General features: G+C 45.2%; 1 protein-coding gene across 6 annotated transcripts in view; it reads right to left on the bottom strand.

Annotated features, from left to right (window-relative positions):
- The window catches only part of prickle1b (prickle homolog 1b), a 181900-nt gene that overhangs the window by 45141 nt on the left and 110625 nt on the right, over nt 1-26134 (bottom strand). Inside the window, exon 1 of one of the 6 annotated variants that reach the window (XM_073058888.1) lies at nt 1737-1864. The exons of 2 other annotated variants lie outside the window; for them this stretch is intronic. The gene's annotated coding sequence lies outside the window, so the exon portion shown is untranslated. Of the gene's footprint in view, nt 1-1155; nt 1213-1359; nt 1573-1680; nt 1701-1736; nt 1865-26134 lie in introns of those variants that run through there. 3 more of the 6 variants (XM_073058892.1, XM_073058891.1, XM_073058890.1) reach the window with 3 other exon arrangements.

The raw sequence follows: 26134 nt of genomic DNA, 5'->3' as shown, positions 1-26134 counted from the left end.
GATGTGGAAAGGCTGAGTGCGGTAGGGCTTTTCTCTCTGCAGCAAAAGAGGATGAGAGGCAACTTGACAGAGATTATGAGAGGCATAGAAAGAGAGGACACTCAATACCAAGGTGACAATGGCCAATACCAGAGGACATCCTTTTAAGGTGAGTGCAGAAAAGATTAGGGGAGATGTCAGAGGTAGGGTACTTTGCACACAGAGAGTGGCGAGTACCTAAAATGCACGATTAGGATTGATAGCTGAGGAAGAGACAGTAGGGACATTTAAAAGACTCTTAGATAGCACATGGATGAAGGGGAAATGGAGGGTTATGGGCTGTGTAGGAGGGAAGGGTTAGATTGATGGTGAAGTAGGTTAAAAGATCAGCTCAACATCGTGGGCCAAAGGGTTCATACTGTGCCTTGTTTTTCAATGTTCTAAAGTGGAGTGCTGAAGAAAGGGTTAATGTTGGACTGCGGGAGTGAATTATTCAAGCTGCACTCCACAATAAAAACACAATCCCCCGACGACTGTTAAACGAGTTTGGTTTCACGGCAGTGCTCTCTCCCTGATTGACTCCCATGACCATGATCATCTCACGCACTCGGGTCCCAGCGCGCCAGGCTTGAACCAACAACGTGAGCACACGCTCCCCGCCATCTGCATGGTTAACCCTTTCCTAGTGAACGGGCAGAGGTGGGCTCCAGGTTCGGACCCTTCCTCAGGAATTCGTCTCAGAGCCAGGGGCCTAGGACAAACCCACACCCCCCAGTGCTGACTCTCACACACCCAGTGTCAACCCCCATTCCAGTGCCGGTCTCCAGTGGTGACACTCAGTGTGACCCCCAGGACCCCAGTGCTGACTGCCACACTCTCTTTGCCAATCCCACGGCCCCAGTGTTGACACCCCTCCGGTAGTGCCAAGTCCGCACACACTTTAGTCTCACTTCCCCGTACCAATCGCCACATACCCTGAAGATATTAACAGTCCGGCTCCGTGTGGTGGAGGCACCGCAACGCCGGTTCTGGGCACTGGAAAGGAAGGCGAGGAGCGACCGCTGGAGAGCTGACACCCGAGTCACCCCCCGATCTCCCGTAGCCCCAGCGCTGCGGGTGGACGGCAGCCCACAGGGAGAGGGGCGCCCGCTGCCTCGCTCCCGGCGGATCACTTACCCTAGCAGGACATCGCCTCTTTGTGGCTGAGGCGGGCTGTGGAACCTTCTCCCTCCCCCCCTCCCCCCGACCAGCCCCCCACAGGGGGATGCCGAGCGTGGGAGGCAGCCCCGCATTCCCGATGGCATTCTCAGCTTCCTCGGGCTCCAGCACGGGCAGCTGTCCCACAGAGAGAGAGAGAGCCCCGAAACGCAACGCACACACCTTCCCGCTCCGGGTCCTCCCCGTCACATCTATTCCACAAGATCGCTCTTCCTCGCTGCCCCTGCCGAGCTTTCACCAAAGCCGTTCTTCTGGGAAATAAGCTGCCAGTTGTTTCTTTTTTCTTTCACATTTACTGGCGATTTCTACCTCGCACTCACATATCTATCCAAGTGATATCAGTTTACCGCCGTTAATGGCCGTAATGCCTGGGAACTCTGCAGCGCCGTCAGCCCTGTGATCATTTTTAAATAAACTTCTCGCACGGACCTGCAGTACCACACTGTCGGTGGTCACAGAACTATAAAACAGCAGCGTACATACCTCGGGAGAAGCCACATTCTCGAACCTGTTAAGGGGGTTGTTCTGGTGTGTCTTACCTCATCTCCTGAACAATGTTTCCCTTATCTGCTCTGGGACAGTGGTTGCTGAGGTCTGAGGGGGAGCTGTTTATGGGATGGTCGTCAGACAAAGGCTCCAGAAACTAAAGTAAACTTCCTCCTCTTACTGACTACTGACTCTCTCTCTCTCTCTCTCTCTCTCTCTCTCTCTCTCTCTCTCTCTCTCTCTCTCTCTCTCTCTCTCTCTCTCTCTCTCTCTCTCTCTCTCTCTCACTCTCTCTCTCTCTCTCACTCTCTCTCTCTCTCTCTCACACACACACACACACACACACACACACTTAGAAGCGCAGTTACAAACACACTTACACGGACACCTTTGAGAGACACAAAATCACAGACGTACACACAGTCTTAAGAAGCGCAGTTATAAACAGACACGCACACACTAAGGGACACAATCACGGACACCTTGTGAGACATAAAATCACAAACACACCAAGTCTCAGAAGCGCAGATACAAACACACACACGCACGCACTAAGGGGCAGTCACGGACACTCACAGTGAGACACAATCAGAGACAGAATCACACACAGACACATAGGCTTAGAAGTGCAGTCACACACACATACAGTAAAGGACACAGTCACGGACACACAAACTGAAGCAAAACACGGAGTTACGGATGGACACACACAGTGTCACAGACACACAAACTAAGAGAAACAGATAGATTCACACGCACACACAATGGGAATCACGCATACAGTGTCACAGACATCTACACACACGAAAACATATTTAGAAACACACATACATGCTTAAGCAGGTACACAGCTTCAGACTCATTCTCTCTCACACAGTGAAGATTTATCCACAACGCCCTACTTCACAATTAACAATGTCAGCGTGTCTGTACCATTGTGCCGGAATAATTGAACGTGTCCCCACAGACACTGAAATGGTCATTAACATATGAATCCTTACACCTCATTTCCTCTTTCTTCTGCCCTCCTTTATCACCTCCTGAAGTGGATATAGTTAATGTCATATCATTATGTTAAAAACAGTTGTCGGGAGTTAGAGGTGTACTGTGTAGTCAATCAGAGGTGTTAATAGCTGTGATATTTCACCTTGATGCCAATTTGGTGGTACAATATATTGGCAACCAAGCCTTTCATTAGGACTTTAAGGTACAAATCGTCATGATTCGTGCTGTAATGAGACAGGGAGGTTTCAGCCTGCAGTACGGTACCCACTTTATGACTTGACCTGTTTCATCTCCCGGAGCTCAGAACAGGACAGCTTCTGCACAAGCTACTTTGTACCGACGGGTGTGGTGTACGTGCGGGAGCTCCAGGTTCCCCGCCGCTGCTCGCTTTAAAACAGGCAGCCCACAACACCCAGGCAAATCGGGGGATCAGCTCTGGTTACAATGGACTTCCAACATTTACAAGTACAGCAGTAATGGGACTGTCATTGTGTGCCAACTGGCAATTCGCGCTGAGGGCAGTTCCAAACCGTTCGTCAGCCCATTAGTTGGCATCAGTCCACGGGGGGCACTTCAACGCAAGGCAGCAACTTTACACTACAGTACAGATTAACGTTTGCAGACTCCGGGACCGGAGGAGGTGAGAGTGACACAGCGGACAGGGCGGCTGGCTCAGAGCGCCAGTGACCAGGGTCCAATCCGAACCTCGGGTGGAATTTGCACGGGCTTTCTCCCACATACGGGAGACGTGGGGTTTGCCGGTTCAATTGGCCGCTGGTGCGTGGGATCTGGAGCGAGGTGTTGGGAGTGTTTAGGGAGAATAAGATACAGGATTAATGTAGGATTAGTGTAAAATGGGCTGTCCATTCAATTGGCCGAACGGTCTGTTTCTATGCTGTATCTAAAACTATTATGAGAATAGTTTTCACGAGGAAATCTGCAGATGCTGGAAATTCAAACAACACTCACACAAAATGAACCTTTCAGTCAGTCCTGACGAAGGGTCTCGGCCGGAAACGTCGACAGCGCTTCTCCCTATAGATGCTGCCTGGCCTGCTGTGTTCCACCAGCATTTTGTGTGTGTTATGAGAATAGTTTTGACTCACATCAGTAACTCTTGGGATTCTGAGGTTTCATGAGTGAGGGCAGATTTATAAAAATGGTTAGCACTCATGTTGGAGGAGAAACACCTCATATTCTGTCTGGGTAGCCTCCTCAAATTCTCCAAATTACAGTAATCACTCTTCCCTTCCTTTTCTATTCCCTTTACTGGCTCCCATCTCATTCCTTCTCTTCCCATCTCCTTCCTCCAGCAACACACACAAAATGCTGGTGGGACGCAGCAGGCCAGGCAGGAAGAAGTACCGTCGACGTTTTGGGCCGAGACCCTGTACTTCTCCCTATAGATGCTGTCTGGCCTGCTGTGTTCCACCAGCATTTTGTGTGTGTTGCTTGAATTTCCAGCATCTGCAGATTTCCTCGTGTTTGCATCCTTCCTCTAGTCCCCTCTTTCTTCCCTTCCCTTCAAGGTCCACTGTCCTCTCCCATCACATGTCTTTAGCCCATTACCTTTCCCCTATCACTTCCCCCACACACCTTCCCCCTCATCTGGTCTTATCCATCACCTGCAATTTTGCGCTCCTCCCCCTACACCCCCTCGCCTTGTTTTTCTGGCTTCTGCCCCCTTCATTTCCAATTCTGATTAAGGGTCTCGGCCCGAAACATCCACAGATACTGCCTGATGCCCCCCCCCCCAGCTCTCCAGCCTTCTGTGTTTGTTGCTCAAGATTTCCAGCATCTGCAGAATCACTTGTGTTTCTGATTTGCACTCATTTACATTAAGAAGATTATGAAGTGCTGAAATGTGTTCATAGAAGATAAACGGGCAGATAGAGAGTGCAAGTTTCCATCATCAATCCAGAATAACAGGACATGAACTTAAAATTAGAGTCTAACTATTCAGGGGCAAAACCAGGAAGGATTTTTGTGTGCACAACGCACAGTGGAAGTCTGCATGCTTTCTCCCAGAACTCTGTGGACATCAGGACGAGTGGAACATTTGATAGAGAGTAAGAGATTTCTGTCAAGTAAGCACACGAAGGGCTGGATGTTGGCATCCCTCAGGGTGTGATTGATGGTGGCGCAGACCATGCCTGGTCCTCTGCTTCCGGTCAGGTGGGCTGAGTCGGGAGAGCAGAATCCTTTGTACGACCGTGGCCAACTGCAGAGAGACAGATTCCTTTTGTATGCTGCTCTCCGAGGAACGACAATGGTGTAAAGACACAAAGGTTCCAGTCTTAGGCTCCCCATTGAACAATGCTAACACAGAAGACCACTGCCTTCATGCTTCCACTCTGACTCTGTGCCAGTGAATGTTTTTGTCAGTTCATGGAAATAAAAGGGTTAACATATGAGGAGCGTTTGATGGTTCTGGACCTGTACTCGATGGAATTTAGAAGAATGGGGGAAGTGGGGGGGGGATCTCATTGAAATATATCAAATATTGGAAGGCGTAGATCGGGTGTTCCCAAATTTTTTTATGCAATGACCCCTACCGTTAACTAAGTGTTCTGTGGATTCCTAGAGGGGACTTGGAGAGGATGATTCTTATATTGGGGGTGTCTAGGACCAGAGGGCACAATCTCAGAATAAGGACATCCCTTTAGTATAGAGATGAGGAGGAATTTCTTTTCCCGGAGGGTGGTGAAACTGTGGTATTCACTGCCACAAGACAGCTGTGGAGGCTGTTGAGTATATTTAAAGCAGGGGTTGACAGGCTCTTGATTAGCAGGGTATCAAATGTTATGGGGAGAAGGCAGGAGACTTGATGGGCCAAATGGCCTAAATCTGCTCCTTCATCTTGTGGTTTAACTTCAAACGAAAAGCCCAGCAGTGCGGCAAAGGGGCCACTCTACCTAGAAAGTAAACCACAGAGATAAGGACAAGCTAGGAACAAAGGGAAGGAAAGATAAATAGTTCAACTGTTTGTTGCCTTTAGCCACATTTATGTTTTTCACACAAGTAATTACCTTAGGTATACAGTCCAGATGGAAAGCTTCTCAGATAGCTGTGTGACTGACACCCATTTACTCCATCAATACCAGTTGTAGTTTATGCCTCATTTACATTACAGAACAGTTTTTAACTAGTGGGAACATCCTCACAATGCCCTTAGTTACTAACAACAGCAACATCTTAACCTACCGCTCATCATCTCCCCATTCCATGGCTTGCCCCGCCCATTCCCATTTATACCACGAGATACACCTGAAATGCTCCCTCCCAACATGAACCCCATCAAAACCAAGTGGCCAGCTGGTTAAAACCCTTGCCATGAGGATAATGCCTCCCTTTCTTTGCAGCCGGACCCCACACTGCAGTTTCAGATTTCAACGTCAGATTATTATCAAAGTACACGTCAGCAGATACGACCCTGAGATTCATTTTCTTGTGGGCATTCACAGTAAACACAATAGAGTCAATGAAAGACTGCACCCAACAATTCAGTAAAGCACCAACGTGCAAAAGGCAACCAACTGCGCAAATACAAAAAGAGTGAAAATAACAAACAAATAAACAGTAAGTATCAAGGTCCTTGAAGGTGAGCCCATAGGTTGTGGGACCAGTTCTGTGATGGGCTGAGTGAAGATGAGGAAAGTAATTTCTGGTTCAGGAGCTTGATGGTTGAGGGGTAATAACTGTTCCTGAACCTGGTGGTGCAGTTATTATGTTACAGCCATCAGGCTCATGAAACAGTCTGGATAACTTCACTCACCTCAACTCTGAACTGACCTCCACAACCTATGAACCCACTTTCAAGGACTTTACAACTCACATTCTCAGTATTATTTATTTACTTTTAAAAAATTATTTGTACAATTTGTCTTATTTTGCACACTGGTTGTTTCTCAGACTTTGTTATAGTTTTTCATACATTCTATTGTATTTCTTTATTTTCCTATAAATATCTGCAAGAAAATGAATCTGTAGGTAGTATATGTAATTTGAAAATAAATTTAACTCTGAACTTTGAACTTTAGATCCTTGACTTCCTAACCAACAGTGAGGACAGGTAGTAAACAAAAAGTACACTGCAGATGCTGTGGTCAAATCAAGATGTACAAAACAGCTGGATGAACTCAGCAGGTTGGGCAGCATCCGTTGAAAGAAGCCAAAAGGTAGTAACACCTCCCTCACAATCATTCTAAACACTGGTGCATTACAAGGTTGTGTCCTCAGACCCCTATTCTATGCCTTGTATTCTCGTGACTCTGGCCAGATTCTGTTCTAACTCCACCTATAACTCCACGATAATACCAGATTTGCAGAGGAGATGGAGTACAGGAAGGAGATAGAGATCCTGGTAATGGTATCATGGCAACAATGTCCTTCAATGTGAGCAAAACTAAAGAGCTGGCCGTTGGCTTCAGGAAGCGGGTGGTGCACATGCTCCTGTCTACATCAATGGGGCTGAGATTGAGAGGGTGAGAGTTAAGTTCCTAGGAGTAAACATCACCAATAGCCTGTCCTCACCCATCCACACAGACATTATGGCCAAGATGTGCAGTGGAGAGTATACCGACTGGTTGCATCACGGCTTGGGATGGAAACACCAACGCCCCGAATGGAAAATCCTCTAAACTGTAGTGGACACAGCCCAGTTCAACAAGGGTAAAGCCCTCCCCACCACTGAGTACATCTGCAAGAGGCACAATTGTAGGAAAGCAGCATCCATCATTAAGGACCCCAACCATCCAGGCCATGCCCTCTGCCCTCGCTGCTGTTGTCAGGAAGTAGGTACAGGAGCCTCAGGACTCACACCACTAGATTCAGGAACAGTTACTCCCCCCCCCCGCCCCCCAACCATCAGGCTCTTGAACCAGAGGGGATAACTTCACTCAACTTTGTTCACTCCAACACCGAACTGATCCCACTACCTATGGACCCACTTTCAAGGACTCTTCATCTCATGTTCTTGATATTTATTGCTTATTTATTTAATTATTTTATTTTTTTCTTTTTGTATTTGCAAAGTCTATTAACGTTTGCACACTGTTTTATTGTCCACCTTGACTGTATTTTTAATTGATTCTGTTGTGTTTCTTTGGATTTACTGTGGATGCCCGCAAGAAAATGAATCTCAGGGTTGCATATGGTGACATAGATGTTCTTTGCTCGTAACTTTACTTTAAGTTTTAATGCCTCTACTTCCTCAAAAGTCTAAAGAAATTTGCCAAGTCCCCTTCAACCCTGACCAATTTTTATTGACGCACTGTGGAAAGCAGCCTAGCTGAATGCCTAACGCCTCGGTACGGCAACAACTCTCCACGTGACCGCAAGGAACTGCGGAGTGTGGATACAGCACAGCACGACTCTCCACGGACCTTGCCTACATGCTCAGTCAGCATAAGCAAAGACCCAGACATTCTCTCTTCACCCCCCTTCCACGGGGGAGAGGATACAGAGTCCCGAAAGCACATAACACCGGGCTCAAAGGACAGCTTCTACCCCACTGATATAAGACAATTGAATAGTTCCCTAGTAGGATAAGATGGACTCTTGACCTCACAATCTACCTCGTTACTATCTGGCACTTTATTGTCTGTCTGTACTGCACAGTCTCTGTCGCTGTTACGCTTGATTCTCCATTCTGTAACGTCTACCTCACAGCACTGTGTAATGGTTTCATTTGAAAGCTTTTCACCGTATCTCAGTACATGTGACAATAATAAACCAATTCCAATTAAGCTAGCCCAAAATACTAGCAGCTTTTTTATATCAAAGTAAACTTTATTCATACTAAAAATATTTATAAGAATAAACTGTGCAAAGCCTTTTATTCTTATATTCATAGTCAATGCGTTACATCATGCTCTATTATATTCCTTAAAACTAACAGGACTGTTGTAATTCATGTGGCCTTTGTGGTAGTACCCTACCACAATGATCGAGGGGCTCCCTCACCCAACTTGGCTGTTCTCAGTGGAAGAGCCCTGTACTGTGGTCCTTCCCTGACGAGCCCTCGCAGTGGCAGCACCTAGGGTCCAAGTGCTCCTTCCACATGTAGGCCTGCAGCCTGGAGTTTGCCAGTCAGCAGCGCTCCCCTCTCAACATCTCAGGGTGCTGGCAGACTAACAAGTTTCGGGCAGGTCAAAGGGCATCCTTCACCGAGGGGGGGTGACCTGCCAGCAGCACCTGATGTTTGTCTCCTCGTGTATCCCTGGGGACGGCCAGTAGATCAGAGAGTCCTCTGTCACGCAGCTGCTTGGGATGGGCAAGGAGGTGGGCAACGTTCCTGTCCCCATTACAGTTATCCTGCAGGCAGCACACGGTGGAAGTGAAGCTCTGGGCATGCAGGAAGGATCTGTCTGGGAGGGCCCCTCTCACCGCCAGCCAGGCAAGGCCTTGATTCCTTCTGGTGAGATCTGGTGATGGTGCATTCTGCCAGATGGTCTGGATAGTCTGCTCAGGAAACAACCCCACTGTGTACATCAAGTCCTTCTCCTGCAGTGCCTACAGGATGTTTGGTGCTGACCACTGCCTGATGGACTTGTGATCTAAGTGTGTTGGTCTGGAAGAAATCTTCCAGGTAGTCTGACAATGGGGCTAGATCCATGCGTTGCAAACCCCAGGAACAGAGAAAGCCTCTACATACGTCGGTACAGTGCTCGGTATCCATGAAGTTAGATTCCCCACACAGCCTGATGCAGCCACACATGATGGTAAGGGTCAAGGTAAGGGGAACATTTGGCATGTTTTTGCCCCTGTTGTCCAGGGACTTGTGCATCATGACCCTTTTGACCCATTCCATAATCTGAAGACAGCTCGAGTGATTCCCAGGCTGGAGAAGTGGAGTTTGGGCTGTGCCTACACCAAGTACAGCAGTCCTGAGAGCACCTCACACTTGATGGCCAGGTTCTACACAGTTATCGGTAGCGAGCGCCTCCCCCACGGTCCCAGTTTCTGTTTTACCTTCCCAGTCTGCTCCAGCCAATTCCTGTTGCATGGCTCAGCCCCTCTGTGAACCAGATCCCCAGCACCTTCACATGATTGGACCCGATGGTGAAGGGGACACAGAATCGGTTAGGCCAATTAACCGAAGATCATGGCTTCACTCCTTGTGTGGCTAACTCTGGCCCCTGATGCCAAGTTAAACTGGTGGCGGATGCTGATCAGTCTGCGAACCGAGCTTGGATCTGAGCAGAAGATGGTGACATTGTCCATGTAGAGGGAGGTTTTCACCTGGTTCCTTCTTGATGGCTTTGGCAAAGGGTTGTATACTGCATACAAACAATAGAGAACAGAGTGGGCAACCTTGCCTGACTCCAGGCTTAATGAGGAAGCTGTCTGTTTCCCACTGATTGATTTGGACTGCACTACAGATGCCAGTGTAGAGCAGATGGGTCCAATAACCAATGCAGAGGTGATCTTACTGAATGGGGCAAGCAGGGTAAGAGGGCTGAGTGGCCTTCCACTGTTCCTAATTTGCAGGTTGGTGGAATGGAATCATCCAAATGGAATTTCACCAGTCTGTGGAGCATCCGTTGGTGTTAAATGACAAAATCACGCAGAGTCCAACAGAAGTGGCAGACCAAGATAGCAAGCAGCACGCATTGCCTCCCGTAAATTCTTTAAACTCCATCATAATAAAAAGATATATAATAATTACCTTTACGGCCAAATGAAGCAGCGAATGATTTTTTTACAGAAATATCCGGGCTGCTGCCTGGATTAGAGAGCATGTCTTATGAGGAATGATTGAGTGAGCTACCGCTTTTCCCTATGGAGTGACGAAGAACAAGCGATGACTTGATAAAGATGATAAAAAGGCAGAGATTGAGTGGACTTTTTCCTAGGGTGGAAATGGTTAATGCAAGGGGGCATAATTTTAAGGTGGTTTGAGGAAAATAAAGGGGTAGGAAGTCAGGGGTAAGTATTTTTTCCCCACACAGAGTGGTAAATGCATGGAGCGTCCTGCTCGGGGTGGTGATAGTGGCCAGACACATTACAGGCATTAAAGAAATTCTTAGATAGGGACATGGATGATAGAAAAATTGAAGGTTATGTAGGAGGGAAGGGTTAGAATGATTTGAGAATAATATTATTAAAAAGTTGCCACGACATTATCGGCTTGTATTGTGCTGTAGTGTTCTGTGACTTTTACAGATATCAATGCTGTAAGTTACATTCCCAGTGCCAGTCTCTGGCTTCAGATATACCGTGAGTCGTGAGGATGACGTGAGTCGTGAGGATGACGTGAGACGTGAGGATGACCATTCATTGTCCATCACCACAGCGCCCTCCACCTGGACTGTCTGACCAGTAATGTCAGCTCTAACCCATTGACAAGGATTCAGTATTTTACGGTGCTAGCAAGTCACATCGATAACTGCATCTGTACGACGAGCATTCACTGAGGTGAAAAGGTGTTAGATCCTCTAGTGGTCTGATGGGAAATACAATGCTAAGGGTAACGCAGACGCAGGGCCCCACGGAGCATACTCGATCCCATGCCCCTGGGTCTGGATGAGAGCTTGTGGCTAAACTTCCTCACTTTGATCCGAATGGAGTGACCGCTTTTGGAAAGAACGTGAAGGAGCAGGCATGCATCTGCGTGAAGGTAAAATCGAGGATTCTCTCTGCCACAATGAACTGTGGTTGTGAATTGAGACTTTCGCAACTGCCCCACTGGCACTTAACCAACTCCCAAAGAAACCGATCCTCGAGAATATTTACAGAAGAAGGAAGTTGAAATTCATTCCAGAATTTGGAATCTGAAAGTCAAACCCATCATTAAGGTAACTCTGCTTCACAAATTTGGTTTCCTATGCAAGAATGTAAATTGCATATATACAAGGAAGATAAAACTATAATCATCTGCTACCAAACAAGCACTTACACTGGGTGGATGGGCTGAGCCGACATAAAAAAATGTAGCAATAAAGTGAAATCTGCAGGCTGTGCAAATAATAAGCCCCATTTGTGTTCAGCTGGAGACATTACTGTCTTGCAGGTTTACAATAAAAATGCAGAGATGCTTTGTGATAGATTTAATATGGGGCAAAAGAACTCCCATCTCTTGGTACCAGTTCAAAGAAACATTGTGGCTTGGAATTCCTGTCGTGTAAATGAAAATATAAATTCCAGCATGTAAACACAGGCACAATGGGGTATTATCAATGTACACGGCCATAATAAAATAATTCTCTTTGAAATAAATGCCGACATGAAAATTACATCATCTCTACACAAGCACTTTTATTCACGAGAACCTCTACAATTCACCAAGGATCAGGAATGCTTGGCTTGCGAATCAGAAATATCCAGAGTGAGAGCTGGCTGTGAGATACAGTGGTTGGAGTTGTTCAGTTGCAGACATCTGGATTCCAATCCCATCTCAGATTCAGCCCAAGGGAAACCACAGCCCACACACACTGAGCTCGATCAGTTTGCCATCGCACCCGGGACAAGGGACAAGTGCAGTTACTGGGAGGTAACGTTGAATTCACAGCCGACTGATTCCAAGTCGGGGACAGCACAGTGTTGTAATCTAGTGGACAGGATTAATCAGCGGTTGGCTGTATAAAACACGAAACTCTGAAACCCCCTCGATTCTCCACATTTCTTTCTTCTTTTGGAAGATTCATCTCGCCCTGGAGGAACAATAAGCTTCAGAGAGACCAGATGGTGTTCACTACATTGATAGTCCTCTGGTAGCAATGGAGACTTGTCCATGTGCGACCCTAGAAACACCGCACCTCTTTCCAAAGGTTCATTTGAATTTGTTTAAATCAAATTCGAGGAGATTTGATGGGTCGCCCAGGGCTCTAGCAAATCTCTACAGCTCTACCACGGAGAGCATTCTGACTGGAGGCTCAGAGGTACAGGATGGAAAGAGATTGCAGAGAGTTGTAGACTCGGCAAGCTCCACCACAGGCACAAGCCTCCCCACCAACATGACCGTACCTCAACAAGGCGGTATCCATCATTAAGGACCCTTACCATCCGGGACATGGCCTCTTTTCATACTGCAACTGGGTAGAGGTAGAGGAGCCTGGAGATCCACAGGCAATTATTTAAGAATAGCTTCTTTCCCTCTGCTATCAAATTTCTGAACGGTCCATGAACCCATGAGCACCACCACGCCATTCCTCTTTTACTCTAGGTGTTTATTTGATTTCTTATTGTAACGTAATAGTAATTTTTTATGTCTTGCTGCCTCAAAAAACACACAAAATCTGCAACACAATGTCAGCGACAATAAACCGCTTTTGATTCTGCGCTGCTTTAGTACTGCAGCTCAGATCTCTGTACTAGAGCTTGAAGCAGTGACCTACTGTTAACCAAGGGAGGTGATATGTATCTACGGAACGTAATTACTTACATGGCATTTGCTTATATTGTGATAGGAAGCTGTAATGGGCCATTAACTTGTTGAGATCGTTAAGAATCTGCAAATGTGTGTGTTAATGTGGAAGACCAGAATAAACATAACCCAACAGATGTCAATCTGAAAGTGGCAGGAAGAATTCTGAGGGGCCTCTCTGCAGTTCACCAAAGCACCGATGCAAGAGAGATTCTGCAGATGCTGGAAATCCTGAGCAACACACAAAATGCTGGAGGAACTCAGCAAGTCAGTCTGCATCTATGGAGAGGAATAGATAGCCAACATTTTGGCCTGAGACCCTTCATCAGGATTGGAAAAGAAGGGGTCAGAAACCACTATAAGGAGGTGTGGTGAGGGGGAGGGGGAGGAGGAGTACAAACATTGTATTTAGCTAACCAGAGCCTGATCCTAAAAACCAGGGTCAGTGAAGATTATCAGCAGCAGAAGCATTTCTTTGCGAAACTCAGACTTCTATAATACTAAAAGATGAGAACGTCATTGCAGAGTTATGGGAACTCACTGCAATACCACGGGGGATGGGCAATTCTTGCACTCAAGGAGACAATAGAGATACATAAAATTAAGGCTACATCCACACTAGACTGGATAATTTTGAAAACGCCGGTTTCGCGTAAAAGCAATAGGCGTCCACCTATGCATTTTTTAAAATATCTCTGTCCACATTGAAGCGGAGATTTTGGTGAATCTCCTCCTACTGCGCATGCACGGGACACATCTACCGAAAACAAGCGACATGTTTGGTGTCGAATCTCGCCGTGAAAGACTTGCTGCGCGTTTGTGCAGTTACAGACTAGAAAAACTTAAACAACAGGCAGCTGTTGGCTCTCGCGCGGGAGAACTTAAAACTAAAAAAACAAATACTGGAGCATATGGAGGCAACCAACAGGGAGTTCACAGACTGTATGACCCGGCTGACGACGAACATTGAAAAACTGATGAACTCTGTTGCATTAATAAAGCACCTTGTTAAATGTATAAAACATGTCTGCATCAGTGTTATCTTGTATTTCCATACAATGTTACATTAGGCTGTTACACATCTATTGTCAGAGAAGTACTTGCATAAATAGGTAAACCACCTTCATACAAGCAAGGACAGAAAACAGGGCAAAGTGAGTATACTTATTTATTCAGTAAGTTATGGATCAAAGTATTTGGTGAGTACATTTCTAACTCTTCTGGCTTCAGTCTCATTGCCGTCTGTTCTGAAATTGTTAGGTTGCATTCAAGAAAACAATGAAATGGTGCGCTGCCATCACCATCTGTTCTGGCACATCATGACAGTGTTTTTAGATTTCTCCGGTTACCCCGTCCACACTGCTCTGGCCAAGCGGCATTTTCAAAATTACACACTCTGGAGAGCGCTTCTGAAAAGCTCTGGTTTTGGGGGACGAAAACACCATTTTAGTGCGGACGGAGGGTAAAAACGAAAAGAAAAAGCTTCGGTTACAGATTTATCTGGTGTAGTGTGGACGTAGCCTAATTGTAAGTTAACAAAAAACTCCAGAGCAGAGATGATGATGCAGTTGACATACAGAATCAGATCACTTCTCTGATTTGTTAACTAAAATAAACAATTCAAAGATTGATTGCTGTACATGAAAGCTGACAGTGAGACTTGTGTTTGTGTGCCTCTTTGTATGTGTGTTTGTACATGTTTGAATCTGCATGTGTATGTCTTTGTATGTGTCTGCACATGCTTGTATCTGTTGTGTGGGTCTGTGTGTATGTGTGTGTGTTGTTAATGAGCATGGCAAAACACATTTTATTCCCTTACTGGTATCAATGAGCAAAAAGATATTGTGCATTTATATAGCAAACACGAGGAAATCTGCAGGTGCGGGAAATTCAAGCAACACACACAAAATGCTGGTGGAACACAGCAGGCCAGGCAGCATCTATAGGGAGAAGCACTGTCGACGTTTCGGGCCGAGACTTCGACAGTGCTTCTCCCTATAGATGCTGCCTGGCCTGCTGCATTTTGTGCGTGTTGCTTGTGCATTTATGTATTATCTTTCACAAGTGCAGGATGCCCCAAGTGTGTTATTGTGAATTAAGTACTTTGCAAGTGTAGTGACTGGTGCACTTTGGGGAACTAGCAGACAACTTGCTCCCACCAGCTGTAGCACAAAGATGAGCAGACACACTGTTGTGAGGTTCTGGGCTGAAGGAGTAACTTTAGTCAAGGGTTCTAACGGGAAGCTTCTCTCTGCCCACTTATATCTCAGTTCCAATGGTATAGGAACCCTACATGAGTGCCAGATTATCTCCAGTTAGCAGGAGTGGAACTTGAACCACGACCAGGAGGGAGCTTGGGGCGTTAGTACTAATCCATGACCCATGATAAAACTCTTCGATATTTGCTAATATAAACCTTTCAAAGTTTAATACAATGCTCACTAACACTTCATTTATTTATTTTTATTTCCTGATACGACCCTTCCGGTCCAATGAGCCCACACCGCCCAGTTACACCCATGTGACCAATTAACCTACTAACCAGTCTGTCTGCCTTTGGACTGTGGGAGGAAACTAGAGCAGCTGGAGGAAACTCGCACAGTCACAGGGAGAATGTGCAAACTTCTTACAGACAGCTTGGGAATTGAACCTGGGTTGCTGGTGCTGTGGTAGCCTTGGGTTACTGTGCCGCCCCTAATCAGACGCAAAATGTTGTCATACAGCAGGGAATCAGGCCTTTTAGCCCAGCTCATTCATACCAAATTAAATCTGCCTATGTTTGGCCCATCCAGTACCTTTCCCATCTGTGTACCTGTCCTGGTGTCCTTTACATGTCATAATGGTGCCCACCTCTCGCACACTCTCTTGGAGCTCAATCCATTTGCTCACCCTCTGTGGGGTAAGAGACCTCATCCCTTTAGATGTGTCCCTTTTCAGGGATCAAGCATCAACTTTATTCACCACATACATTTACATATATTAGCAATTTGCTGTGGTGTTTTGGCCAGGGCAACCAAAAAAAAACGTTCAACAATTATAAAGAATAAGAATTATATATTAAAATAAAATTAGAGGTTAAATGATGGATATGGAATAACAAACCTATGTGCTCTAGTTTTGGACTCTCTTGCCCTGGGGAAAACAAGATGGCTATTTGCCTTATCTACGTCCCTTATAGTCCTTTGTAAGGTCAGCTTCTGTCAGGACGTGGACAGAAAAGTAGAAAGCATAATAACTACTTTTGTTAAAACAAACATTGGTTTGAGGCCATAACAGATACTCTGACTGGCGATGTGTGTTTGGTGTGAGTGCTCGTGAGAGAGCGGGGAGATTCAATAGCGCTAGACCATGAATGAAAGAAGCGAGCTGTCTTCGAGTGCACTTTCAAAGAGACAGCTTGTAGATATAAATCATTTTGACTTGTCTGGCTCCTGGCCAGAGCTGGTGACAGCTCACACAAGGGCGAAAACGGTTGCACTGGCTACCGTTTTCATTTCCTTGGGACCTCAAGGTGTGTCCCATCCTGCTCCGAGAAAGGCCTTGTTGCGACTTTCGGGCCTCGTCTCGTGGACCACGCAAAGGCCAGCAAGCTGTTTCCTCAGAGACATCGACTATTTATCTGTGAACACCTATTTCCCATTTCCTCTTCCTACGACTAACTGCTTAGTTTGCTTCCCAAGGGAAGTCATTATCAAAGATAATTTATTAGTGCAATATCCATCAGGCAGGAAAATGCAGAAAGGTCTTGCTTTCAATGAAACAGCATAGTTTCTTTTTGTAATAGACACCCAGAATTAAAGGTCATATAATTAATGAGGAATTTATTCACTTGCCCAGGCCATTGGCTCAGTACACACATTCAGACATTCTCCTTTCTGAGGAGACATGCAAGGCATGGGCTGTCTGAATTGTTTCAAACCTTTTTTGAATAAATTAGAATCTGATTAGTAGGAAAGGCAAGGCTTAAGACAATAAAGAAAATATTAACTTCTCTTAATGAGATACTCCTAACGATGCAGCTATTTTTAAAAAATAGCTGCATAAATTCTATTAACCCAACATTCTTTTTACTGTGAATCCCAAACTCAGTGTCAACAAATAAACTCAAAAACTTCTATAGTTATACCATGGGGAGCATTCTGACAGTCTGCATCACTGTCAGAGGTTCGTAAATCTAGTCAGCTCCATCTTGGGTACTAGCCTACAAAGTACCCAGAACATGTTTAGGGAGTGGTGTCTCAGAAAGGCAGCGTCCATTATTAAGGACCTCCAGCACCCAGGGCATGCCCTTTTCTCACTGTTACCATCAGGTAGGAGGTACAGAAGCCTGAAGGCACACACTCAGTGATTCAGGAACAGCTTCTTCCCCTCTGCCATCTGATTCCTAAATGGATATTGAACCCATGAACACTACCTCATTTTTTTTTATATACAGTATTTTCTGTTTTTGCATGTTTTTTTAAACCTATTCAATATGTGCTGTTGATTTACTTGTTTATTTATTTTTAAAATTTTATTTATTATTATTTCTCTCTCTGCTAGATTATGTATTGCATTGAACTGCTGCTGCTAAGTTAACAAATTTCACGTCACATGCCGGTGATAATAAACCTGATTCTGATTCTGTTCAGTTAATTTTTTTTGCAAAGATTTTAAAGGTTAGTGGTACTTGTCACACGTAGACACAAAATCGAGACATACGGTGAAATGTGTGAAATGTGATGTTTGCAACAACGGCCAACACAGTCCGAGGATTGTGCCGGGGCAGCCCGCAGGCGTCAGCGTGCTTCCAGTGACAACACTGCATGCTCGCAACCCGCTAAACCTAACCCGATATCTCCGGAGTGTGGGAGGGAACTGGGCCACCTGCTGGAATCTCACAAGGTCATGGGGAAAACGTTCAAGATCCCTACAGACGGAGGCAGAAATTGGACCCCAGTCGGCGATTGCTGACACTGTAAATCGCTGCACTAATTGCTATGCTGTCGTGCAGTTACCGATTTCATTTAAAGAGGCGAATTGCTGGAGACACAAGAGGTCCTGCCGATGCTGGTAATGTTGAGCAACACGCACAAGATGCTGGAGGAACCCAGCAAGTCAGGCAGCATCTACGGAGGGGAATAAACAGTCGGTGTCTTGGCTGAGGCAATTCATCAGGGCTGGAAAGGAAGCCAGAATGAGGAGACGGCGTGGGTGGGGGGGAGAGTGCAAGCTGGCAGGAGGGTGGGTGAGGAGGGGGAGGATGTGAGAAGCTGGGAGGTGATAGAGTTAGAGGTAAAAGGGGTTGAAGAAGATGGATCTACTGGAAGAGAACAGTGGGTCATGGAATAAAGGGAAGGAGGTGGGGAACCAGAGGGAGGTGATGGGCAGGTCATGAGGACGGGAGAGGAGAGAAGGGAAGGGGTGAGAAAACCACAATGAGGGAAAACAAAGAAAAGGTGGGTGGAGGGGCGGAACAGAGGTGAGTGGTTGCTGAGGTTAGAGATACCCATGTATATGTCATCAGCTTGGCACCCATTCCCAGACTGAATATAAATGGTAGAAGATGGCACGAGCCCAACAGTCAAGTGCTTTGTTAAAGGTGATACTACAGTGTTTGGGTAACGGTATCTGTTTGTTTCAAGTGAACTCAGGCCGTGGTCTGCTCTGTACTCACCTGAACGCTAAGGAACAGGAGTGGATCACCAGGGCTCTCAAACCCACCCCACCATTCTATAGCCTCTCGGCTGGTCTACATGGGCCTCAGCTCCTTGGCCAGTTCCCCAAGACCTCAACATTTCAAAATATCTATCTCCTTCCACATGAAGTATTTGTATTGATCCAGCCTCGTGGGATAGAGAAATCTAGAGATTCAAAGTCAAAGTCGAGTCTGTTGTCATTGGGCCAAGTACATCCCTGCATGAGGAGCAATGAAAATCTTACTTATAGCAGCGCCACAGGCACAGAGTGTCACCACCTTCCATGAAAAGAAACTTTCGTGCACCTCTGTTTTAACTGACTAGCCCCTTAGCTTGGAACTCCAGCTTCTGATATTTTTTGTCCCCTCCAGTCCTGGGGATACCTCATGACTGTCCGTGTCTCAGTGCAAGCTCTCGAGCAGCCACGTGAGCATTCCCAGATCCACATCGGCACAGCAACTACCCCGCCCAAGTCCACATCGCTGTCCGGTCCATCACACAAACCACTCCTCCTACATATCCTGCTACTTCGATAAAGCAGTGGCATAATCCAAGAACCATTCCCATTCTCTCTTCTGTCCCCTCCCATTGGGCAGAAGGACAAAAGGTTGGAAAACAAGACCCACCAGGCGCAAGGGCAGCTTCTGTCCCACTGCTATCAGACTCTTGGAAGGACCTCTTGTACAATAAAATGAACTCTTGATCTCCCAGTTGACTTTGTCTTGCACTTTATGGGTCTACCTGCTCTGCCCTCGTACCTGTATCAACTGCACTTGAGGCTGTAACCACAAAAGGGAAAGATTGAATAGGTTGGGACGCTCTTCTCTGGAGTGCAGGAGAATTGGGGAGATCATATAGAGGTAGACAAAATGATGAGAACTTAGAAAAGGGTAAATGCAAGCAGACTTTTTCCACTGAGGTTGGATGAGACTAAAACTAGAGTTAAGAGTTAGAGTAAAAACACAAAATGCTGACAGAACTCAGCAGGCCAGACAGCATCTATGGGAGGAGGTAGTGACGATGTTTCGGGCCGAAACCCTTTATCAGGAGTGAAGTAACATGGGATGGTCGAGGGGGGATAAGAAGTGGGGGGAGGGATAAAGTAGAGAGCTAGGAAGTGATAGGCTGGAGGGAGATGAGCTAGGGGGAAGGTGGAGAATTATGGGAAATAAAAGAGAAAGAAAGGTAGGGCTGGGGGGAGATTATAGTGAGGGGGATGAAAGAGAAAGAGAACCAGACTAAAATAATAGATAGGGATGGGGGTAAGGCGGGGGCAGGGGTATCAACGGAGGTCTGTGAGTTGAATGTTCATGCCGGCAGGTAGGAGGCTACCTAGGCGGGAGATAAGGTATTGCTCCATCGACCTGCGTGTGGCCTCATCTTGATGGTAGAGGAAGCCATGGACAGACATGTCGGAGTGGGAGTGGTCTGTGGAATTGAAGTGTGTGGCCACAGGGAGATCCTACCACTGCTGGAGGACCGAGCGCCGGTGTTCGGCAAAACGGTCTCCCAGTCTGCCGCAGGTATCCCCAATGTATAAATGGCCACATCGGAAGCACCGGATACAGTATATCACCCCAGTTGACTCACAGGTGAAGTGGTGCCTCACCTGAAAGTACTGTCTGGGGCCTGGGATGGTGGTGAGGGAAGAAGTGTGGGGGTAGGTGTAGCACTTCTTCCTTTTGCAGGGATACACCTGCCCCCACACAATGATGCGAAATTCATACAAGAAGCTTTTTTGAATTTGGCCGACGCACATGATAAAATATTAATAGGTGGAGATTTTAACTTTTGTCTAGACCCAGTTCTAGATAGGTCAACTAAGGTTGTTACAAAATCAAAAGTAATAAAGCTAACTTTATCATTGATGAAAGACTTAAAATTTGATTGATATATGGAGAAGAATTAATCCAAGAGAAAGAGATTATTCATTTTATTCAAATAGACATAAAACTCCCAAATTTTAAGAAATATTATAAAGCAAATCAACTTAGAATTATTGCATCTTTTTTTGATGAAGATAAACCGGCAGGGATTAGAATAGAGTTAGATAGGATAGGAGAAAATATACCAGAAGATTTTATATATAAATGGGAATCCAAATGGATACAGGAAAAGAAAGAATCTCTTATATTAAAACATTTGATTGATTTATGGAATAAGATAACTGTTGATGATGAGATAAAGAAATCGTTATTAGCAAAGAGAACCCTAATTCAAAATAGACTCATTCCTTTTACAATGGATAACCAACTTTTATTTAACTGGTTTCAAAAAGGGATTAGATGTATAGGTGACTGTTTTGAAGGAGGTATATTGATGTCGTTTGATCAACTAAAGAATAAATATAAAACAACACCCTTTTCTGTTACTTTCAATTAAGGGCTTATATTTAAGAGATAAACTGGGTCAAACAATGTTAATGCCGAAGCCTAATGAAATAGAAATTTTAATTCAAAAAGGAAAAATTAAAAAATTTACTTCTTGTATGTATAATTTGATTCAAAAACAGACAATTAAACAAGGAATTCATAAGTCAAGACAAAAATGGGAAACTGATTTGAATATTAAAATTGATGAAACAAGTTAGTCAAGACTATGCCTTGACAGTATGACAAATACAATAAATGTCCGACTTAGATTAGTACAATACAATTTTTTACATCAATTATATATTACACCACAAAAAATAAATAGATTAAACCCAAATTTATCTGACCAATGTTTTCGATGTAATCAAGAAATTGGTACTTTTTTTACACTCTACTTGGTCTTGTTTTAAAATTCAACCTTTTGGATAAATTTAAGACTTTTACTGGAACAAATTATTGGAATACAACTTCCACATAACCCAATATTATTTTTATTAGGCGATATTGAAGGGATAATACTGAAACCTAAATTGAATAAATATCAGAAAAAATTTATAAAAATTGCATTGGCAGTAGCCAAAAAAGCTATTGCAGTTACTTGGAAATCAGATTCATATTTAACTATGGACTTTTGGAATAATGAAATATATAGCTGCATTCCACTTGAAAAAATTACTTATAATTTTAAGAAATAAATATGATATATTTTTGAAAATTTGGCACCCTTATTTACAAAAGATTGGATTAAATATATAGGTCCTTCAAAGATAAAATTATTAGCTATTTGGGGAAAAAATAAATAAAGATGTATACTAAAGTTATTTTGAACTCCATGGAGCATGTGGGGATCTTCCGATGTCCAGGCAATCTTTCTTACTCTCTCTTTTTTTCTTTCTTCTTTCTTTTTTTTAGATAGGGATGTTAAGGGGGGAAGGGTTAAGGGGAGGGGGGAGGGCTGATATTAATTTTCATTACTCTATTATTCTATTCATTTTATGTAATTCTCTTAAAAATTAATAAAAAATATATTTAATAAGGAGCATATTGAAGAAGAGAAAGTGGGGTTATGTAATCAGGGAGAGAAGGTGGCTTGATAGGCGAGTGGTTAGCACAATGGCTTCACTGCGTCAGCGATCACTGATGGGTTTTCAATCCCCTGCTGCCGTCTGTAAGGAGTTAGTATGTTCTCCCTGTGACTGTGTGCGTATCCTCTGGGGGGTGGGGGCAATTCCAAAGATGTATGGTTAGGGTATAAGCTGTGGGTATGCTACATTTTTGCCAGAAGCATGTCAACACTTGTGGGTTAACCCAACACAACTCATGGACTGTCCTGGTTGTTAACGCAAAACAATGTTTTAATGAACATGAGAGAAATTAAAGCTAATCTTTCTAACAACTTGCGAGTGAGTTAGAGTGTACCGAGGACTCAGAGCCCAGTTGCCGGGTCTGAAGAGACCAAAGCTTGGGATGAGCTGGTGATGGTGATGGAGCCTGGGGGTTTGTATAAACCTGCTGAAATCCAGGTGCTGATTGAAGAGGGTCCATGAGGCTTGCAAGCGTGGGCACTTAGTAAGAACGGGATGCATGGGGGTGGAGATGGACTCTGTAAGGACTCAGGTGTGTGGAGAATGGAGAGTAGGAGGCCACCGGTGAGGTAATCTAGCACGGCCTTGAGGAGACAGCCTGCCTGGTTCATGAAGTCCGGGTGACCCACGCTCCTCAGTACACCGATCGCAGAAGCCGGCTGCACCTGCCTTGTTCCGCACTCATGGGAAATCAGTACTAAAGCTGCCCTCCACACCCCCACCCCCTGTTAGGCTGATGCTAAATTTCCCCAATAAAAATGCTCCTCTTTAATGGTAGCCACACACCATCTCCAGCAGGAAGGTGGCCACACGTGTTAAACCATAGTTCCGGAGAGGACAGAGATCTTCAGTGGGACCCAGCAAGGCACTGGATCTATAAAGATCATATACCACACAGAGTACCAGCGAACACTGGCTCATTGGCAGTGTCGGTAGTTTCTCATTAGCTGTTTGCTTGGCCCAAGCAGCAGTAGAGAGCATGAATATTGCAACATCAATAAGTGTTGCTCATGCTCACACTGTGCTGGCTGTCGTGACCGCTCTATTAGGGAGCCCCTGTTCTTTATTAGAGATGCAGCACAATATTGTGGGCTGAAGGGCTCGTTCCTGTGCTGTACTGTTCTATGTCTCGAGTTGAGGGGTCATGAAATACATTCAGCTCCCTCACTCCTGCACTGTGATTTGACGAGATCATGGCTGATCTTTGACCTCAGCACCACTTTCCTGCACTCCTGGACCCTCTATTGGGGCAAATGCATTGTTACACATGGAGATATAATGATCTCTTCCTTGAACTTATTCAGTGACTGAGCCTCCAGTCCCCTGCGAAGATTCATTGCCTTTTCCGGTGAAGAAGCCCGCACATTTCTAAACATTTCTAAGACTAAAGAAATGAGTAAATGTTTGCTTACATCTATGCACTCTTGTCTCCGTATAAACTGGCTAAGTTTCAAAGATTTACACGTACAGTATAATTATTGGTTTGAGTTAATCCGTGTAAACTTGATGGTTTGTATGTTGCTTTTTAGGGCAAGTTGTGTGGTATATGTGCCCCACGTGGTATAGTTTTGATATATTGTTGTACCACACACTGCTGGTTAGTGCCACTACTGACAGACATGGGGCTGTTAGCTCTGCTGTGATGAAGTGCTTTGAGAGGTTAGTCATAGCTAGAATTAATCCCTGTCTAAGCCAGAAGATGAACCAACTGTAATTTGCCTACCTCCGCAACAGGCCTATGTCAAACACATCTCATTGGATTGCCTGGAAAAAGCCCCAAGTACAGATGCCCTTGGTAGACATTATTGTCCACCCTATTGTCCCTTGAGAAGCTGAGGGGCAGCCTCCTTCTCGGCCTACCAAGGGCCTGTGATGGAGGAAGTCCCCGCTCCGTAGGACCTGAGTTGACTAGGCAGTGACGGGATTTCTGAAGGCCAGGAGGGTCTACAATTTGGAGGAAACCCAAGGTGACGGTTGCCTTTTCCTCCTCTCAGCAGAAATCCAAACCTTCCTTCTGTTACCAGCGACTTCGGCGAGTTGCTACTGCCCTTGTTTCTCCTCCTCTGGCTCAGAGACCCTGTCTCCAGGTCTCACCTCTTGCCCCCTCTCATGCTGAGTGGGGCTAGAGCTGGAGCTCATGTGTTTGGGGCAGAATACACGTCCTTGACTCCAGAACTTTGGCAACTCGCCTAATTTTCTGCACTCTGTGGTGATGGACAGTTACAAACTGTAAAAAGTGGGTTGTAGACTTAGGCAGCTCCGTCACAAGCTCAGCCCTCCCCTTTGGGCCACAATATCTATGCTGACCATCATACCTATCGATACCAATCCCACTTGCCTGCATTCATTCCATACCCTTTTCTGCCCTGCTCATTCAAGGACTTGTTAAGATGCCTCATTGTTACCATTCCTGCCTCCACCATCTCCTCTGGCAGCTCATTCCAGATACCAACTACTTCTTGTGTTGGAAAAAATAATCACCCATCAGATCCGCTTTAAACCTCCTCCTTCTCTTCTGTGGTTTGAGGTGCTCCTAATACGGAAACCAGTCTCTGATGACTAACCTCTATGCCTCTCATAATTTTACATTCCTCTATCACATCATTCCTCAGCCAGGGAAAACAGACCCAGCCTATCCAGTCTCTCCTTTTTCACTCAAAACCTTTATCCCAGGTGTCGTCTTGGTGAATTTTTTCCACACCTTCTTCTAGTTTAGACCCATCTTACCTACATGTGACGACCAGAACTACACAAAACAGTGTCATAGAGTATGGTAACATTGGAACAGAGCCTTCGGCCCATCTGTATGGTGCTTACCAAGGCATTACCATTTGCCTGCACTTGGTCTGAATTTTGGAATTGAAGAGTTTCATCAGCCTTTCTCCATGCCAGATGAGCTTTGGAGGGTCTTCTGATCAATGCTGCATTGAACCAGGGCCTCACGTATCCCCAACGGTCTATTAAAATTGAAAGCAATTGGGGAGCGACGCCCCATTCATGTCACCTCGCATTTTCCTGCATTATGTGTGTTGAACTTGATCACCAACCTCTCACATCCTCCCCCTTCTCTTTCTGGCACCAAAAAATGGTAAAGACCACGTATCACAACTGGATCAGACAATGGGCAACTTGTCCTGGTGTACTCCGAGTCCAAAGTACTTCACAGACCAGCTCTTTCCCCCTATATGAGTTGCCCAATGCCCATCACCACCTTGCTCCAAAACACTTCTGTCAAGACTTTATCTATTACTCTCACTCTTTCATTTAACAGCCAGGTCTATTAAAAACTCCACTGACACACAATTTTTGACAACTAATCTTTAGTCTTGATCCATTCCACTATACACCACCCAGTTTTATATATCTGAAAATAAAATCAAACTTACAGATGCTAGGAACCAAGAAATCAGAAATAGAAACAGAAAATGTGGAAGCACTCAGCAGATCAGGGAGTGGAAATGGAGAGAGTTCTGAAGCAAGGTCTCTGGTTCTCTTCCCACAGATGCTGCCTGATTTGCTGAGTATTTTCTGCATTTATGGTTCTTGCTTCATCGTAGACTACTCTTCCGAAACTTCCACCCACCGAACACAATGTCACCCACTGCTTGCCAGCTCTTAATAAGGATGGCATATCCTGTAGCTTTGATGAGCTTCCACTCTGGACTCTATCTATATCTGTCAACCGTAGCAGAGCATTGACTCTCATCGAGCTTTCTCCGGTCAGCACCAGCAACTCACCGAAAATCCTTCTCGAAAATCCAAAGTCATCTTGTAGGAAAAGCAAGTCAAATCAAATGGATTATTCACTAAAGACTGGTGTTTATTATTGTCACACATACAGTGAAAAACTTATCTTGCAGACTGCTCATACAAATCAAATAATTACACAGGGCATTGAGCTAGAAGAAGGTAAAATATAATGCAAATTAACAACTAAAACCACTG

Source organism: Hemitrygon akajei, chromosome 10, assembly GCF_048418815.1.
Source record: "Hemitrygon akajei chromosome 10, sHemAka1.3, whole genome shotgun sequence".
NCBI lineage: Eukaryota > Metazoa > Chordata > Chondrichthyes > Myliobatiformes > Dasyatidae > Hemitrygon > Hemitrygon akajei.
Note: the sequence above shows the minus strand (reverse complement) of the source record. Positions and strands in the feature narration are given on the sequence as shown.